We start from the raw sequence: 20,622 nt of genomic DNA, 5'->3' as shown, positions 1-20,622 counted from the left end.
GCTACCGTCCGCTTCGCTCACAGTGCAACACTTCACCAGGCATAAATTCACCCAGACAACGCTAATTCACTACAATCTGAAGTTGCGTCCAGGGCGCCGAACGCTGGCGAAGTATCGCTAGCGTTACTGCGGCAAAGCGAAGTGAAGTTGCACTAACGTTGGCTAATTTAAATTTCAATGGACGTATATGTTGCAGCAAATACATTACACTACACAAGCCCGGGAAACCTTAATAGCCTCCCTATTTCTATAATATAAAATTACTTAAATAAACAGTTTGCTTTATGATGCAATTATATTGGAATGGTCCAAAGAAAGAAGTGGCCGAGGGAACAGGAGAATGATAGGAAAGAAAAAAAAATTCAGGAGTGAAGGAAGCAAGATATAAGGAGATAGTATAGGGAGATGGAGTAAGGTAGAGATAGTAGGGAGCTTCGAATTACCAAAAGACAAATTTTGTGACTTTAAAAAAAAAAGTAAGAAAAACAGATGCCCATGTACAGTCGAAGGTCCCACCCACCCCTTTATTACATATCACAATATGATAACCTCAATGTCTACAATGTGTGCAGGCAATGTATGACGTTGTTAATGTTTTATCATAACATAAATGAGTCTGCCTGCAAACATTGGTTCAACTGCATGCAGTCACAAATCCCATGGGATCTTACATGGGGCACGGGGGGTCAGGGGTTTCTTTAACATGTAACCAGGGCCGTAACTAGGGGTAGGCAGAGTAGGCAGCTGCCCAGGGCGCAATCATGGGGGGGGTACACTTTTAAGGGGAATTTTTTTCTTTTTTTTTTTTTAAACCCTGGTTTGCTTGGCCTTTAATAGTTTTTCAATGTTATAAACCACCTGTTCCAACCCCCTCTTGGCCGTGATTTGTACTGCGGCAGAAGCACTCCCCACCTCCCTCTTGGCAGCTGCTGGCACAGGTACATATTTGTGGGCAATATGATGGATTTTTGACTCCTGCTGGCACAAGTACATATTTGGGGGCAAAACTGTGTTTTTTTGGCTGCTGCTGGCACAGTTCTAGATTTGGGACAATATAAGGGTTTGGCTGCTGCTGGCTCAGGCACATGGGGCAATATGGTGCCTGTTGGTACATGTACACAGATGTTTGGGGGGCAATATGATTAGTGATGGGCGAATAAATTTGCAACGCATTTCCACGTTTCGCCCCCAGCGAATTCATTTGCAAAACTGTCGTGAAACTTGGCTGGCGAAAAATCAGCTGCGTCTAAAAATTTTGGGCGCGCATAAACATTGTCATGCGTCAAAATTATTCGGACGCCCATTGACTTTAATGCATTTGGCCAAAAGAGGTGCGTGTATAACAATTGTCACGGGCGTCGAAATGGACGCGCATTAAAATAATTTTGATGCCCATTGACTTCAAAGTGTTTCGTGAATTTTGGGGTAAATTCGCAAATTTTCCCGGGAAGCAAACTGGACAAATTCACCCATCACTAAACATGATGGATTTTTGGCTCCTGCTAGCACAGGTACAAATTAGGGGCAACTTGATGGATTTTTTTGGGCATGGAGGTTGACTACCATTGGCACAGGTACAAATGGGGGTAATATGATAGGTGCTGGCACAGCTACATGAGGCAACATAATGACTGCTGGCACAGGGGACAATATGAATGGTAAGGTGGGAAATGGTAATGCAGGACCGGGTGTGGGGGCACTGATTGAAGCCCTTGCCTAGGGTGCCAAAATACCTTGGCCCAGCCCTGTATGTAACAATTGAAATGATAAGAAAATTAAAGGATCACTGGCACACTGATCTCAGTAACATCTAGCATTCAGGTCACTTTTAAAACCTTGGCAGAAGCACCATTGTTATAGCAATAAAGCAGCATATTTGTAAAACATCTCCGCTCTTGTTTATCTCTGTATAGTTAGTAACGTGTGCACCCTATAGTTCTCCTGCAATCCAGTCTACTGTTAATGAGCATGACTTGCTGTAGAGACACTCTGCTTGTGATTCCAGCACTCATAATGAACACGTTCTGATAAGAGGCCTACACATGTGGTGCAAAGGAAAATATAATCTAACGATGTGGGATCTCTAAATTCCTTATGCCCTTTCCATTAAAGTACTCAATAAGACTCCATACTTAAGATGGAAGCACTCACTATAAGCACTGTATAAACAGAGAAACTTTCTAATGATACCTTCATTTCTGTTTAGAAATAATGATACACACAGTAATGACTTAAAGGGGTGCAAATTAAGGATTAATTGGGGTTAATCAGGGGAAAATTATCAATGTAATTATGGACCACAGAAATAACAAGCCATACTCCCTCCCCCAGAACAGATTTGTTATAAGGTGATGTCTATTTATTATTTTGTACTGCATTCATCCATCAGATTGATACTGATTCTTAGGAAAATATGGCCACATCGGGCTTGTTTATAGAAAATTACCTCTGTATTGAGTTCATTTTTTAAATCACCAAAGATCTTCTTCATAAGCTTCTTTCGTGCAACTGTCCCACCTATGAAAGGAGATTGATATTGGTCAGTAGATGCTTATGAGCCCTGTTAGTGTATCGCCATTGACTCTAACTAAATTTTAAAACATTAGGTGATGGTTTTGAACAGAAGAAGCTTATGAAGAAAGTGGCAAGATCAATCTCCATTCAGAGGTGGGACAGTTGCTCGGAAAAAGTTTATGAAGAAAGTGGCCTTATCTAAGCTCAGCCAAGAAAGTGTCAAGATCTTTCTTCAGGATCTTCTTCAGTTGTACGAAAGTAGCTTATGAAGAAATTTTATGAGGCAGTTGCACAGAATAAGCTTCAGAAGAAACTGGCAAGAAGTTTCTTCAAGATCTTCTTCATTTGTATGGAAGTAGCTTATGAAGAAAGCGCCAAGTTCAGCCTTCTTTTCAGAGGTGGGACAACTGCACAGAAGAAGCTTATAAAGAAAGAGGCAAGATCTTTATTCACAATCTTCTTTAGTTCTACAGAAGAAGCTTATGAAGAGAGTGGCATGATCAACTTTTTTTTCAAAGGTCAGACAGTTGCACGGAAGAAGCTTATGAAGAAAGTGACAAGCTCTTTGCCACTTTCTTCATAAGCATCTTGCATGCAATTGTCCCACCTCTGAAAGGAGATTGATATTGGTCAGTAGATGCTTATGAGCTCTGTTAGTGTATAGCTATTGGCTCTAACAAAAAAGGAAAAGTTGTGTTCACCTCTAAATTTTAAATCATTAGGTGGGTGTGCAATTAAGCTGTGACCACAAAATTCATACAGACAAATACAAGAGATCCTCTGCACTCAACCCATTATCAATATATTAACACACTGAAACATTTTGTGCATTAAGCTACAAAACATACAGGGATTGTTTGTCCATATATTGCAATATAAGGAAGCTGGTTGATTACTTCAAAGTCATCCCTGGTCTGGCCAGTCCTAAACTCACTCACTCAAGGTCAAGATGTGTTTTTTTTTCCCTGAAAAATTCAAGTCCAAAAATACTCCAGCCAAAACCTGTCGAGGTCATGTAGACGTCAATGGCAAATGAACCATTTGAAGATGTTTTTAGCCTTCTTGATTTTCCCGATTTAACAGTGGTTTGCCCTCAAAAACTCGATTAATTTGATCTATTCAACCTTTTTCCCACAATAACTTGATCAGTTGTTATTGCACCAGAGTATTGCACCAGAGTTATTGCACCAGAGTTATTGCACCAGAATTGATTCGTATTTTTTACATTCGCTTTTCTTCATAAATAAGCAATTATTCAAATTGAAAAAACCTCACAAACTTTAAAAACTTGACTTTTGATAAATAACCCCCCTAGGAATTCTACTGCTTCATAATACATTTAGGGGCCCATTTACTTAGTTCGAGTGAAGGAATAGAGGAAAAATAGTTTAGAATATGGCTACTTCGACCATCGAATGGGCTACTTCGACCTAAAACTACGACCTTCGACTTCGAATCGAACGATTCGAACTAAAAATCGTTCGACTATTCGACCATTCAATAGTCGAAGTACTGTCTCTTTAAAAAATTCTTCGACCCCCTAGTTCGCCACCTAAAACCTACCGAGGCCAATGTTAGCCTATGGGGAAGGTCCCCATAGGCTTCCTAACAATTTTCTGATCGAAGGAATATCCTTGGATCGATGAATTAAAATCCTTCGAATCGTTTGATCGATTATTCCTTCAATCATTCGATCGTAGGAATAGCGGTAAATCCTTCGACTTCGATATTTGAAGGATTTTACTTCGACAGTCGAATATCGAGGGTTAATTAACCCTCGATATTCGACCCTAGGTAAATGTGCCCCTTAGTTTTTGGCTCCATGGTTAAGAAGCATTTGAAATATTCCTCTTTGCTGAGCTTAGTTTACACCACCCACAGGCAAATCTCAGGGGAAAACCTCAGTCCCAACTAATCTCAGGTCATTCAAACTAGAGCAGTGAAAACCAAGGAATTTAACATCTCAGCCAAGGGGAGTTTTTCCTTGACAAATGAAATATAGCCATGTAAGGGGTAAAAAAGGCAATAATGCTTTGAATATAATGTCTAAAACAATACAATGATCATTGGACAATGAAATGTGAATTCTACAAATTCTCTGTTAAAAGCTGCCCTTTTCCCCTTAGATTGTAAGCTCCACTTCGGCAGGGACTGATATTATTGTAGCATCTCTGTAAAGCTTTGCTGCATATGTCGGCACTATATAAAGAAAGGATAATGAAAAATGATAGTCTTATTTTATATATTTTTTTTATCAAATACACAAGCCCCATCAAATGCATTCTAGTAGTTAATTACTGTGCTTGGAAAAACTTCCCATCACTGCAGTTATTATACTAATCAATGTCTGAGTAGTAAAAATTGCACTAAATGAACGTGTCATTCTGTGGCATTTCCTTTGCCCTTTGCAATTGCAGTTGGTTTTATTTAGCCTAAATATTATACTTAGCATTTAAAGTAATGTGGCCCATCAGTCATTGTAAAAATCCATTGCAAAACACATGCCCAATGCTTCAAGTAGAAAGTAGGTATTTGTCAAATAGACATAAATTATCCTTAATTTATTACAAATAGTTTTTTTGAATTTAAAAAATACCTGATATTTCTATCAATCCATCTCTCATGTGAGGAAATTGGTGAATTGTTTTCTGGAGGGGTTTTTTTGTATTTATTTGTCTGTTAAAATGTCTTGGATGCAAAGATGACCTTGCACATTTTTCTCACATTGGCCCAGATTTAATTCAGTGAGAAAAATGAGATTCAATTTGAGATCTAATTCAATTCAGAAAAACTCACAGTTTATTGCATGAAAACTCTATTGAAGTCTATGGGAAAAAAACTGGAACTGAATTTGGAGAAAAGTTTTTTCTCCTCAAATTGAATCATGTTCATGAGTTTTCACGTGATAAACCATTAAATACCGTTTTCTTATTGAATTGAATTGAATCTGGCCCATTTTGTGTTCACACAAACTTTAATTGCAAACAGTGACTGGCCAATTTGTCCTGTTTCGCTTTGCCGAATTTACAGCGAAATTCGTGAAAAGCAAAAAATTTGCGAAACGCGCTGAAGTCGATTGACGTCGAAATTATTTTTGACGCACCTCAATATTGATGCCCGCGACAATTTTGTCCAAATGCATAAAAACCAATGGGTGTCTAAATAATTTTTGCCGCAGTTTCGCGAATTTATTCTATACTTTAGTGCCCATTGGTTTGAATGGATCTCAGCAGGCTTCCAGCTCCTGAATTATTTGGGTGAGAAGAAGAAGAAAGACGCAAACTAGATCTATAAATACAGGACATTTTCTGACAGAATTTTTTTTGTTCACTAAGATCAAAATTCAATTTTACTTGATAAATCTGCCTGCAAATATTAAATCATTCACACCAGTCTCTGCCCCAGTAGAACTTACAGTCTAATTTCCATAGCAAGGTTGGACACATACAGGTCAATTCCAGAAACCAGTTACTGTACCACTATAGGACAGATTTACAAAAAAATATTACATATTTTTTCCTTGAGCCACCATTTTGTGGTGGTCTTTGTGTTGCCTCAGAGATCACCTGACAGAAAATACTGCAGCTCCAACTTTAACAGGAAGAAGTGTGGGAGTAAAAGACAAAACTTATTCAGTAACTGGCTCATATGACCTAATGTGTACAGTATGGGGGTTATTTACTAAACTCCGAATGCAAAAATCATGAAAAATGTGTGATTTTTTAAAATAAAATCGTACTTTTAAAAAATCAGAATTTTTCGAAATTTATTAAACCCCGAGAATGGAAAAGTCAGAATCTGAAAATCCGCCATCTCAGACCTGTCGAAGTTGCATATAAGTCAATGGGAGAAGTCCCAATGATTTTTTTGATGTGCGCTGGGTTTTGTGCAATACCCCAAAGTTTTTGGGCAAAAAGCATAAGAAATCTGAGTTTTCAGGGGAAAAATCGTAAAAAAAATTGAAAATCGGAGGAAAAATCCAAAAAAATCTTGAAAATCAGATTCTTCCCTGCAAAGCAAATTTTTGGGAGAATTTAATAATAAATAAGCGTAAAAAAACGGACGGATTTGATCGGATGATTCCAGGGAGCAGACCTTAATACTTAAAATGGCAATTTTCTATTTAGGATTACCTAATGGCACATACTACTAAAAAGTATATTATTATGAAGAGTATTTAAATGACACAGGGATTTACATATAATCTGTTTATGTGATATATTTTTATAGAGACCTACATTGTTCTGGGGTATAGTTTTTCTGTTTTCCTTTAATGCTTGATTGGTTATAAAAACTTAAAATCCCCCATCATTGTTTTGTTTTTTTTTATTCAGTGGTTCTTCTCAATTTGCAAATGGTGAGCGTGACTCATATTAGAACTAGTCTTATTTCCATAGAATCCCCAAGGAACTGTCACCCAACTCCTGTTATCAACGAACATGTTACTGCACGAAGACCTTGACTTCTAAAGATTTTTATCACTATATCTCCAAATACCAAAAGCAATTCTCTTTTCCCTCTGGGAATTCATTAAAAAACAAATTGCAGAAATCAATTCTTACTTCAGTGTTTTAAGAAACAAGAGTGCAGAGTGTTCTGGCAACAGGAAAGGTCAAATTAGCGAGAAATTTCTTAATGAGATAGAAAGTTCACAACCTTGTAAAGCTTAATCACCTAACGTAGTTAAAGAATAAAATATCTTCTGTAGATTTTTTTTTTCAAAATGTTCAGACCAGGTGGGTCTTTATCTCCTTTCTTCTGATCCTTTTTATGTTAGTTATGCATGACTATAAACAATAATGAGACAGTAAATGTCTCTAGAATTTAAATTATCATTTGATTTCAGTCATAGGACATGGAGAGGGGTGAGCATTGCTAATAATTATGCACCAAAGCCTTCATTTTTGGATTAGGAAGAATTCAGAATTAGAAAAATGCGAGCCCGTGATAAAGATTGCAATATATAAAACTTGTAACCAAAGTTTTAGCAAATGTTGTGGCTTTTTAAAGAAGAACTATTTTTAGGGTGCTCTTCGAATTTAAGGGACCTATTTACTAAGAATCGAAATTCTATGAATCTCCAAAAATGTGTGGTTTTTGTATTTTGTAAAAAAAATTTGAGATTTATTATGGAGGTTATCAATCATGTTTATTAGTATTCAGAATTAATGCTGTTATACAATCATTAAAAATTGTCCGGCCTACCTTTTTATATTAATCAAGAAGGAATTCATAAACTATATTAGTCCATTAATTGACTAATATAAGGACTAATATAGTTTATGAATTCCTTCCTGATTCATTTTAATGGTTTTAGTTTTCTAATGCAACTTTTTTAATACAGCTATTTATTGTTTTAAGAAGTAAGGTATATAAAAAGGAAGGCCGGCCAATTTTTAATGATTGTTTAACAGCATTAATTCTGAATACTAATAAACTGTTTTAATTGATTGTAATTGGCATCCTTAGTTGCACGGGTAGAAGAGGTGGATAAAGGTCCCCACCTGTTAGTATTTGGAAATGTTGAGTACCCTTAATGGATATAATTTTATTTGTGGTTATTTATTAAGACTTGTGTTTTCCGTGAAAATTTGAATTTTTGAGTTGATCAAGTTTTCAGGTTAAAAAAACGTGCTAAAATATGGAAATATACCATCTAAAAACTGTAGAGGACATGTAGGAGTCAACGGCAGAGGTCCCTTGAACCATTTGAAGATGTTAATAGCCTGTTTGATGTTCGAGGTTTTTTTTTGGAGCGTTTTCTCCGAAAACTCAATCAATTTGAGTGATTTGAGCTTTTACGAACCGAAATGCAATAAATTTGAGTTTTTGGGTTTCACAACTCGAATGAGCAGAATCAAGTTTGAGTTCATTTGAGGTATAAAAAACTCTAATATTCAACCTTTGATTACTTAACCCCTAAGTGTAAAAACCACGAAAAACTCTAATACAAAAAGTTGCCAGGTAAAAGGTAAAAGTTGTCAAGGTCCCATAGAAGTGAGCGGGTGTTGTGCTGATCCTATTGGACCGTTTTTAATGCTATTTTTCATTTGTGCTTTTTAAAATTGGACCTTTTAATACATTTCAAGACATTTGTGGTTTTAGAGAAAGTGAGTTTAGTCGTGGTTTCAAACCTCTTTTAAAAATCCTCAAAAACCACTAAAATTAGACTGTTGATAAATAAGTCTCTAAGCAACAATTATTTCTAAGTCATAGGGGGTTATTTACTAAGCTCCGAATACCCGAAATCCGAAAAATTATTGATTGTTTTTATAAAATCGTACTTTTAAAACAATCAAGAATTTTTCGGAATTTATTAAACCCCGTGGGCTAAAAAGCCCGAATATAAAAACACGGCATCTTAAACCTGTTGATGTTGCATAAAAGTCAATGGGAACAGTCCCATTGATTTTTGGTTGTGTCGGGCGTTTCGGGCAATTTCACGTTGTTTTTGGAGCTTTCGAGTGAAAACTCTGAAAAATTCTGAGATTTTGGGGAAAATTCACGGAAAAAACGTGAAAACCGGAGCTTTTCCCGCAGAGCAAATTTTCGGGAAAATGTAATAATAAATAAGTGTTAAAAACCCGAGCTGGTTAGATCGGAGTGTAGCAGCCGATATTGAGATAAAGTCGGACCTTGATAAATAACCCCCCAAGCAACAGAGTTTTAATCTTTGCCTATGAAGATGAAGTTTCTAGTGTCCTTGTTAAAGTCACATCTTGTCACTCTCATTTATTGGCCTATACACATGAACACACTTTGATTACAGATGTTATTGCTGGAGAGCAGATAATTAATTAAAATTTATTTAAATGCCACAGAATTGACAAGTAAGAAAAACTTGGCTCCTGCTTAGCCAAATCATTTTTGAAAGGCATGTCACATGCTCAGACTTGCATCTTGAGCATGGTTTAAAGTTATTTTTTGTCCTCTTTGATAATATTAAAATTTGTATTTAACTTCTAGAATTAAGGCTATAAGACAGTCGTTGGCAGAAGCTTGTTATTGTTGTTCAAAAGAGAAAATTAATTAATATCTGCTGCTTTTACATTTTTTTTTACATTTTATGTAGATAATATTGATTTTATTATCTCTAATGGTAATTAGAGATATGGTAATGGCTAATGGTAAAGGTGGCATTCTGTCTGGCTTCAATGTTGAACCTTTAGTTGACTGATCATCTCTGAACCTCATCTTTTTTGTTTTACACAGCCTACCCAAACCTCAGAAGTCCTCTGATATCCTATTAACTTTATCCACTTTATTGCAGTGGGGTTTTCATGTAACTCAAGAACATTTCAAGAAAAGTTGCAGAATTATTTTTGACACTTTGACATTTTTGGGTATTTATTATTTGTTGACTGAAGTCTTGATGGCTAAGAATTTTTTTTCACATTGTATTGTTACTATTCTGTGCAAAAACTACTAAGAGTGATATTAATCAAAATGTAAAAGGCAGTCTGTTTGTCTTCTGATATAAACTGACCCTACTTTGTGTCCAGTAGGGTAACTAGAGTGCGTTGGGCCCCCCTGGAAAAAAAAAACAGAGGGGCCGGGTGCACTCCAATCCCCATCCTCCCGCCCACTTTCCATCCTGACTTCACCCCACCCATGTCCAGCCTCCACCCCAGCCCACTCCCAACCCGAACTCCTCCCACTCCTTCCCGACTTGCGTTTCCTTCTTCTCTGCAGATAAGAGAGCGGCTGGGAAGGAATTTGTTGAAAACTCAGATTACAGAAAGGCTGTCTCCCAAAGACTCCATTTTATACAAATAATCCACATTTTTAAAAACTCTTTCCTTTTTCTCTGTAATAATAAAACAGTAGCTTGTACTTGATCCCAACTAAGATATAATTAATCCTTATTGGAGGATTTTTTTTTTAGCAAATTTAAGGAATGAAGATTCAAATTACAGAAAGATCACTTAAGGCAGAGACAAATGCGAAGATTCGGGGAGATTCCGGTGACAAATCGCCTCTTCATCGGGCGACTAATCTCCCGCCGGCTAGAATCTAAATCGCTGGCAGGATGGCACATGGAGCACTTCGTTTTCCAAAGACGCCTCACAAGGAAACTTCATGCGATTTCAGAAAATGAAGTGCTCCAAAAGCCATCCCACCGGCGATTTAGATTCTAGCCGGTGGGAAGGCTTTTTGGGGAGATTAGTCAACCGAAGAAGAGACGATTTGTCGCCGGGCAACTAAATCTCCCCGAATCTTCCCATGTGTGTCTGCCCTTATCCGGAAAACCCCAGGTCCCGAACAATCTGGATAACAGGTCCCTTACCTAAATATATATTTAAGTTGGACAAGTATGTCTTAGTTATCTCTGGTCTGACCAATCTATACTCACTTTTAACTGATAACTGATGTGGGGGCATTTTCTTTGTAGCTTTTTTGCGCCAAATGTCTTAAAATCATATACTATATTGACATGATAGTGAGCAGAGCATTTATGTCACTATATGAAATATGTGGTGACACCTTCACTGCTTTGCTCTTGCTTTGTTGCATGAATCACCCAATGAATAAGGGTAGTAGTGCCAGAAAAAAAGGCATTCTATCCTATTTGAAATTGTTGTTTTATAAATGATCAATATCTTAAAATTTGCTGAAAATAGGGAAATGTCTTAAACTGCATGAATTTTTTTTGATCATTCAATAAAAAAAAAAACAGTTCAACTTTTGATAAATCTGTATCTAAATAACCATTAAAAAACTGTTGACCTTTGCGACAGCTTTTTAAAAAAATATTTATATTTGACACAATTTCCCTGAGAATGTCTTAACTCACAGTAAACAATATACCTTTAAAATGGTTTTGACTTGTGCGACTATGCCAAGTTTAATTGCAAACAGTTTAAAATGGCATTCCTGACCCATACAGACCCCAAAGTGTCAGCGGCGCAGTGGAGTTTTCCCATGGTGCTTCAGTCAAAAATAAATGCTCAGAATATGTTTTCTTCAGGTTTCAGGTCAAACTACCACACTACGTCAAATTGATCCACTAAAAGCATGCATTTTCTAAACATAGATTTCCTTGAGGACTTCTTATATCGTTGTGTCATTGTAACAATGTGATCACTCACCAGCTTTGTGCTGAATTCCTTGTTTTTCTAAAGAAATGATTGTTGCCCAGACAAATACACACATTGCATAAAAATAAGCTGTATTCATCGGAGGTTTGTCTCTTACAGAGGCTGCCGTTTTGAACCGCCAGTCACATTCTACAACCCAAAGGGGGTTATTTACTAAATTCCGAAAGCCAAAAACCCTAAAAAATTTTGTATAGAATCTGAATTTTTAGTGGAAAAAAACCACGCAAATTTTTCTGGGTTTTATTTTATTATACCCCGAGGATGGAAAAAGTCAGAATCCGAAAATCCGGCATCTCAGACCTGCTGAGGTTGCATATAAGTCCTGAGTTTTCGGGTGGAAAATCCCCCAAAAAATTATTTTTCGAGATTTTAAGTTTTTCCCCCCCGCCAACAATATTTTCGGAAAAGTGTTAATAAGGCGAAAAAAAACCCATGTGGATTTGGTCAGAGTTTTTTTCAGAAACTATTCAGATAAATTCGGCCTTTGATAAATGGGCCTCAAGGTGTTGTAGTACATTTATAGGACCTGTTATCTGGAAACCCGTTATACATAAAGCTTAAAATCTCCCACAGCCCCAGTTTTAAACAAATAATTCCAATTTTTTTTAATGATTTCTTTTTTCTGTGAATAATAACAATACCATGTCCATGATCATAACTAATATATTATATACTTGTTCCTTATTGGAAGCAAAACAATGGTATTGGGTTTATTTCATGTTTCAAATAGATGAATATAATGTATGGAGATCTATGTTACAGAAAGATCCCTTATCTGGAAAACCCCAGGTCCTGAGCATTCTCGATAACAGGTCCCATACCTGTACGACTACGCTCAGAACCCCTTGTCAGCCTCAGTTACAACTGGAGAGCTGTGCGATCCACATCCCTGCTTTTTATAGTTGCATGAGAACACAAATGTGAGAAAATCTTTCATTCCCAAGCGCTTTTCATAAATAGGAAAAATATTGGCACTTTTACAAAAACATTTTTGCTTGAATTTGTTCAGTCAGCAAATCAGTTCCATAGGGGTCAGTTTGTCAAAATTAAACTGTTCATTTTTTATTTCATAGGTGAGAAATGCAGCAGAGGGTTGTGTTTTTTTCTCTTTTCATTTTGGGGCAGATTTATCAAGGGTCGGCTTTCGAAAAATCGACCATCGAATTGGAATACTTCGAATATCGAAGTTAACGTTTTTTACATCGAATTTGGCCATTCGATCGAACGATGAAATCCTTCGACTTAGAAAAATGCTCTAGAAGGTCCCCATGGCTAACATAGCACTCCGTCAGGTTTAATTTGGCGAAGTTTTGAAATCGAAGTTTTTTTAAAGAGACAGTATTTTGATTATCGAATGGTCGAATATTCAAACTATATTACTTCGAATCGAATTCAAAGTCAAAATCGGAGTTGTAGTATCCTATTCGATGGTCTAAGTATCCAAAAAATTACTTTGAATTTCAAATTTTTTTACTTTGAAAATTCCCTCAATTTCACTTCTACCCTTGATAAATCTGCCCCTTAGTGTACAGGTATGTGATCTGTTATCTGGAAACCTGTTATCTCCTGATTACAGAAAAGTCATCATAGATTCCATTTTAATTAAATAATTAAATTTTTAAAAACGATTTCCTTTTTCTGTGTAATAGTAAAACCGTATCTTGTACTTGATCCCAACTAAGATATAATTAATCCTTATTTGAAGCAAAACCAGCCTATTGGGTTTATTTAATGTTTATGGAGATTCAAATTACAGAAAGATGCCTTATCTGGAAACCCCAGGTCCTGAGCGTTCTGGATAACAGGTCCCATATCTGTATTTCTAATTTGTGGCTAGAGCCCTGAGAATTCTCATGTAAGTCGAGCGACAGAAAGGATTTCTTTTAAACAAAGGACGAATTTTGCTAATTTCCAGCAAAATTCGCGAAAAACGGGCAAAAAATTCACCAAACGCCGATTTTGACAACAATTAAAGTCAATGGGCGTCCGTTTATCGTCGCTGGCATCTAAATTGGCACTGGTGGCGAAACCGTTGCCGGTGTCGAAAAAACTTTGATGCCAGCATTGAAATCGTGATGTCGCCAAATTTTCACGGCAAATTTATTCGCCGCCGGCGAAATGGGCAATTTCCCCACGAATTTGCGTCTGGCGAATAAATTCGCCCATCACTAATTGAGACCGAAGTTAATCATAATTTGTGTAATAAGTTCTTAAGCTTAATGGGGCGTGTATGATAGCCAATACATATTCTTAAAAGAAGGATCTGAAGAATTGTCCGAAAAATACTTCCCCACAACATCTGTCTGTTCAAAAGTGGTGACACAAATAACTGCAACAATAACACATTTTCCTAGGGGAAAACGCTTTTCATCACCTTCTGCTAAATCATTATCTCGCTGTTTGCTGCAACAATGGCAAGGTCCCATCTATTGTCACTACTATATTGTTTCTTGGCCACGACATTGTCAGGTCTATTCTATGCCCAATGCACAGTCCCAGCCTGTTTCTTCCACCCCCCGAGTATAATTATTATCACTTTTTAAAAATTGCAGGATATGAATAGCAGTTAATGGAGGCACAATGACTGTATAACGAAATTAGTTTGTTCACTGAGAGGCATAAGCAAGTGCTGATTGTAGAGCAGATTAGGCTCTCTGTATTGTAACTAGGTAGTAATTGCTGAGCTTACAAAAATAGACTTTACATCACACATGCACAACACATTCATACCCCTGTCTCTTTTGTTTCATAACTGTCAATTCACTTCTGACTCTCTGACATTTAGAAACAAACATGGAGCACACGATGCCTCTATATATTTATATATATATAGTATGGAGCTTGTTAGCTGACTTGCCACTCTGCCCCCAGACTGCAATAGGAATCACTGGGAAGCTCCAACACTTATTTGCTCTTCATACGAAAGACTGAGTGCTCTAGAGGCAGCCACATTTAACCGGGTTAACTTCAGCTAAAGGATCACAGATTCCTCTAATTTTACTGCAGAATTGTAAAGAGTAAACATATGCTAGCACATAGGCAACCATATCCCTGCTCAACGTAAAAGGGAACTCCACTAAAAATAACATATTAGAAGGCCCATAGGATGCATAATAAGACTGGGGCTAGCCGACCTGTGAGACAATGGTTAGAAGAGCTAAACTGTATGATGAATCAGTAATTTGTACATAAAAGGTTGGAAAATGTGAACAAAAAATAACTGTATTCATAGCTCTATAAACCCATAGCAACTATTCAGCAGGTAATACTTGGACAACTGTCTGAAAACAAATCTCGAATGAATTCTTACAGGAAAATTTCAACAGCAGGAAAATTCCTGAAACTGCTGAATGACAACATTTTGTCAAATGCATTGAATCAATGGATGTTTTTTTTTCTCTTGTTCTACTTTGTGTCATATGCAAGGGTTTTTTCAAGAGCAAAAAATTTGAGTTTTTTAAGTCAAAATGGAGAAATTCTGACAATGGTGTTTTTTGTTTATTCTGGCATAAAAAAACTGCATTTTTTCTGGTGAAGCAAATTGCACAACAAAACTCCAAAAAAAATTCTTGCGTTTTTGCCAGATTGAAAAGCAGCGGTACTGATTTATCAACAATTGGCAAATTTGCTAATGGGCAGCAAAGCTGGATTTCGCAATGTGGCGCCCCAAGGCCGCATGGTCCCAGCGTCGGCCGCATCTTGCCCAGTGCTCCTTAGGGATGCGGCTAGGCACAAAATGGCTAAAATTTTGCCATCCTAGCCCAGGGCCTTTCTGGCTTCGCCACAAATCTAGGCCTGATGGGCAGTAATCTATAGCAACGCATCAGTGACTGACTTTCTTCAGCCAGCTGCAGATAAAACAATGAATGCAACAATTGGATTGGTTGACATTGATTACTGCCCAAAGGCAATTTTGCCCAGTGTTGATAAATGGACCCTACTTACTATATCTGGCGAAACAAATTTCATGGCAAATTTCTAGGACTGATTCCCAGAAATGTCTGCAACAGGTGAAAACATGAATTTTGCCACCAAACAGTATCGGGTGAAAAACTTCGCTCATCCCTACTTTCTAGATCTGGCCAAAACGTGTCCCTTTATATTTCTATTCGATAAATCCATTTGGAAATGTGGTACAGGTATAGAATCCTTTATCTGGAACCCTGAAAGCTCTGAATTATGGGAAGGCCATCTCCCATAGACTCCACTTTAATCAAATAATCAAAATTTTACATTTTGTTTTTCTATTTTGCTGTAATAATAAAACAGTACTTTGTATTTGATCCCAACTAAGATATAATTAGTCCTTATTAGAGGCAAACGAATCCTATTGGGTTTATTTAATGTGTAAAATATTTTTTTAGCAGACTTAAGATATCTAAGTTAGGGAAAGATCCCTTATCCGGAAAATCCTAGGTCCCGAGCATTCTGGATAACAGATCCTATACCAGTTAAATTCGTCCTTTAATTAAATCAAATAGCACTGATTATTTAGGCTCTGCTCACTAAAGTAATTTCAATACTTTTCGTTGTCCATTGTTTAACAATTGTGGGGTTTATACCGGTACTTCGGTCCCTCCCACATACCAAAAATATACAGGCAGCTCATTGGCTCCTAATAAAACAGATCCTACTGTGTGTGAATGAGATAGGGACCTTAGATTGTAAGCTCCACTGGGACAGAGACTGATGGAAATGATTTATCATCTCTGTAATGCTCTGGGGAATATGTTGGAGCTATATAAATATAGAATAATAAATTACTTACTGTCTAAATTAATTATTTTATCCCCTGTTTATTTTTTTCAGTTACTTTAGTAAGTTTAAATTTAGCTTTAAATTTTCAGCAAAATTCATGAAGCCTCACAAGAGATTTCTGAAGATGAATATTCCATTTGTTAACCTGCTTTTCTTGCATCTCTGTCTATTGATTGACAGACATTAAAAAAAATGAAAGTTACTCCCTAATAAGCTTAATTCCACATTGGGATACGATTCAACGAGGAAAACGCAATAACTGGATTATAACGAAAAGGAGTTTATGAAGGGGAATGTTGGCCGGGTAACTTTGCAGGTATATAATTGATGTTGACAAGAGATGTGTATTCAGCAGAAACGATTAAATATTTTGTGTCAGTCCTTGTGTTTTACAGAATCTCTCCTCTAATGATGCCCAGATGGTGAAAAATTTGCTTTTTGCAGTTCTGGCTGACATTTTCTCAATCCCTACTTTGGAGAGATGAAATGGCTGACAGATGGTTGATACAAATCAAGAAAAATGCAGCTTTTTACATTATTTGGATTAGAACTTTGACTATGATTTGGCTGCCGCGTAGAAGGGTTTCAGCGTCGACGTCTTAGTGAACTTAATTATCTCGGCTAGAAAATGATAACCAGATTTCAAGGGGAAAGATCTAAATAGACATTTTCTTTTCACAGAGTGCTGTCTGATTCAACAGTTCTTAAGTCTGTTCATCCATCACTGTGAATTATATTAACTTGTATATATATCTATATATGTTAGAAGTACAACTTTCTACCAGTACTTAAAAGATGTGGTGTATGGGGCTTAAGACCAAGACAAGACATGTCAAAAGCAATGGATATCAAAGAGGAATATTTGTGCTCTCAATTTAATAATAAATCCTTGAGCTCAATATCTTAAAATGTATGAATTTACATAGTAAGTTAGAAAAAAGATACACGTCCATCAAGTTCAACCTTTTAAATTTTTTTTAGCCTGCCTAACTGCCAGTTGATCCAGAGGAAGGCAAAAAAACCCATCTGAAGCCTCTCCAATTTGCCTCAGAGGGGGAAAAAATTAATTCCTGACTCCAAAATGGAAATTGGACTAGTCCCTGGATCAACTTGTACTATGAGCTATCTCCCATAACCCTGTATTCCCTCACTTGCTAAACACCATCCAACCCCTTCTTAATCTAATGTATCAGCCTGTACCACTGATTCAGGGAGAGAATTCCCACAGCTCTCACTGTAAAAACCCTTCCCAATATTTAGGCAAAACCTAATTTCTTCTAAACGGAATGGGTGACCAGAGTCTCAAACTCTGCTGAAAAGCAGAAAGATGCATATTAATCCCTTTGAAGAGAAACGCTGTGTTCTGTAGTCTTTCCTAACCCCTTAACATGGATTAGCAATTTATTTTCCTAGTCTGGTTTTTTCAAGAGTTGAATTCTTTTTCCTCTTATCAAGTGCAGTTTGAGCACTACTTGACCTGAGGAAGAAGATTTGTTTTTCGGCATGAATTACTGGACAACTAAAAATAGTATCTCCAAATGTAATGCTCAAAATGAAGATATTGCAGCTGTACAAAGGCTTATGTTTTATTTCAGGAAAAAGGACAAAAGAGCAGAAATCAGAAGAGCTGAGATTATGTTATAAAGGAGAGGGGGACATGGTAGGTTCCATATAGGTAGAAAGGAGTCTACTATAAGCAACCAAAATGCTTAATACTCAATCAGTTGCACAACCTATGGCAAAGTGTAAACTAATTAACTTTGTTCCCATTAAAGACTGAATCTGACAGGGTATGACTTGGTCAACCGGACACCAGGAAAAATCCCACTGGACCCAGGCCCCCTGGCCCAGACATGCTCCCTGCATGGAAATATTTCCACTAAGCCCAACATCCCTCCCTGGCCCAAGTTTCAGCCCTTCGGAGGAAAAAAGATGGTTGGGGGGCGGAGGGGGGTTGAGGCCAGGATGGAGGGGGGAGGTTTTGCAACTGGGGTGGGGCCGAAGGGGGCTTTTTGGCTGTGTATGGTCTGTCCATGTCCATGTATGGTCTGATAACTGAGTAAATTATTGGACTATGTTTTGGGCACTCAGGACTGCCCAACCTACTACTACTCAGATATCTATTGGGTAGATTAGAAAATCCCATTGGGTGAAGACAGCAACTGCACATTGATGGATTCCTTTCCCAACAGGTCCCATACTCCTACAGCATGAATGAACTCTCCACATGTATGGACATGAATGCAAAAGTAAACCTATAGAAAAGCCAATGAAAGAGAAAGTAGATGTAGCATCAATAGTATAAGAATAAGTTATGGGTATAATAGACTGATAATTGTCTCATTGCAATTATAAGAAAGATAAACATATAAGGGGAGCATGGAATTCACAATATCCACATGAGGGCCTCACAAATGTGCTTCCCTCCAGTTAGTCAGGTGCTATATTTGCTAATTATGATACAATCCCTGAGAAAAATAAAATTATAGAACGGTGGGTGATTCCATAACATTTTTTCATGGTCAAATTGTACTGACCCAACCATCTGATCCATGGGTCAGACAATAATCAGGACAGATGTACAGAACCTGGAACTTCCATTGGATAATGGTCCCCGCACACCACTGTTAATAAACAATTCCCATTTCAGTATTTCATTTTGCAGATGTGGGTCCCCTGAACAGAGCAATGCATGCCCAATGTTTGGCCAAGTATCTACAGTCCCTTTATGCAGACTGGGCATTTTTATTTATGTGCAACCTTTTATCTGTGCCAATAGCAAAAAAATAGCATAAAGCAGGTATTTTGAGTGATCATGATGTATCAGTCATAGCAAACTAGTCCTATTAGCTTCAATAAGCAGGTCATACACTGATCTGGTCCATGGCTTGTCACAAACAGTTTCCTCAAGCTTTTTCCATATTGTTAAATTTTGTATAACACTAAGGATCTTAGAAAAAAAAGAATGTGCTGGGTTGAAAAAGTAAAAGAGAACAAAGAGTGTCCTGATTAGGGAAGATAATTACCCAAACTGTCAGCAGGAATTCACAGATCCCATGAAACAGAAGTTGTAAAGGGCCATGTCAGGTACAAAAAAAAAGCCTTTCTGCTTTTTGCCATTAGATGTCTTAGCCTATTATACAATGCTTAAACTAGCCTATGATTAAGTGCTATGTGAAAACGAGTTAGGCTTTTTTTATACCTCATATGCTCCGGTAGTACTTTACCATTACAACAACTGTTTAGTTGGAACTGCTGACAGTTTGTATATCTATCAACTCATACAGAGTTAGGCACCTTCATAAATGAGCAATAGTATCACTCTGGAGAAACGTATCAATCAACCAGTGGTCTTTTTATTAGAAAATGCACAACATGTTTTGGATCAGAGATCCTTCTTCAGGTACTTCCGAGGAAGGATCTTTTATCCAAAACATGTTGTGCATTATCTAATAAAAAGATTACTGGTCAATTGATACAGTTCTCCAGAGTAATACTATTGCTTATCTATCAACTGATCAGGCTGAAGGTCTGGGGCATGAGCAGTGTCGAACTGGGGACCCTTGAACCCACCAAGGGCCACCACCAACTACAACTTATGCCAATGCTAATGTCAATTTTTGCAAACCCCGCCAATCTCAGTGTACAGACTCCAGGGTCTACCAGGACCAGGGAGGGTACTCCCGGTATCCCAGAGGGCCATGAGTACCCAGACCCCACAATATACTGCAATAATACCAGAAAAACAAGTGAATCTTTTGTATATATTACTGGTTAGATTACATCTTTTTTGAATTTTTGGCATTAATTAGTAAAAAGACAGAGGATTCATATATGGTCATAGAAGAAAACATAGATCTCTGTAACTCATGAGAAACTGATTCGTTTAGAAAAGAAGCTCCATAACCTGGTCTAAAGTAACCACTGGACCATTTGAGGAGCCCATTAATTATTGTTTTGAGCTATTAAAATGCAGAAAGATGGAAAAATACATCAATACATCAAGACAAGTACAACTTGATATACAAAATTAAGATATTTGGTTCTTAAACTTAGTGAAACTTATCAACAAGGGGCGTAACTACAGAGGAAGCAGACCCTGCAGCTGCAGGAGGGCCCAGGAGGTATGGGGGCCCCATGAGCCCCTAATTCATATACAATTTCAATAAATATTGGTACAACAAGTCAACAACACATTTTGAGGGGCCTGAAAAGTAATTTGCTGTTGGGCCCAGTAATATCTAATTCTGCC

The sequence above is a fragment of the Xenopus laevis genome, chromosome 6L, assembly GCF_017654675.1.
Source record: "Xenopus laevis strain J_2021 chromosome 6L, Xenopus_laevis_v10.1, whole genome shotgun sequence".
Classification (NCBI taxonomy): domain Eukaryota; kingdom Metazoa; phylum Chordata; class Amphibia; order Anura; family Pipidae; genus Xenopus; species Xenopus laevis.
The sequence above is the reverse complement of the archived record's forward strand: the minus strand, read 5'-3'. Positions refer to the sequence as shown.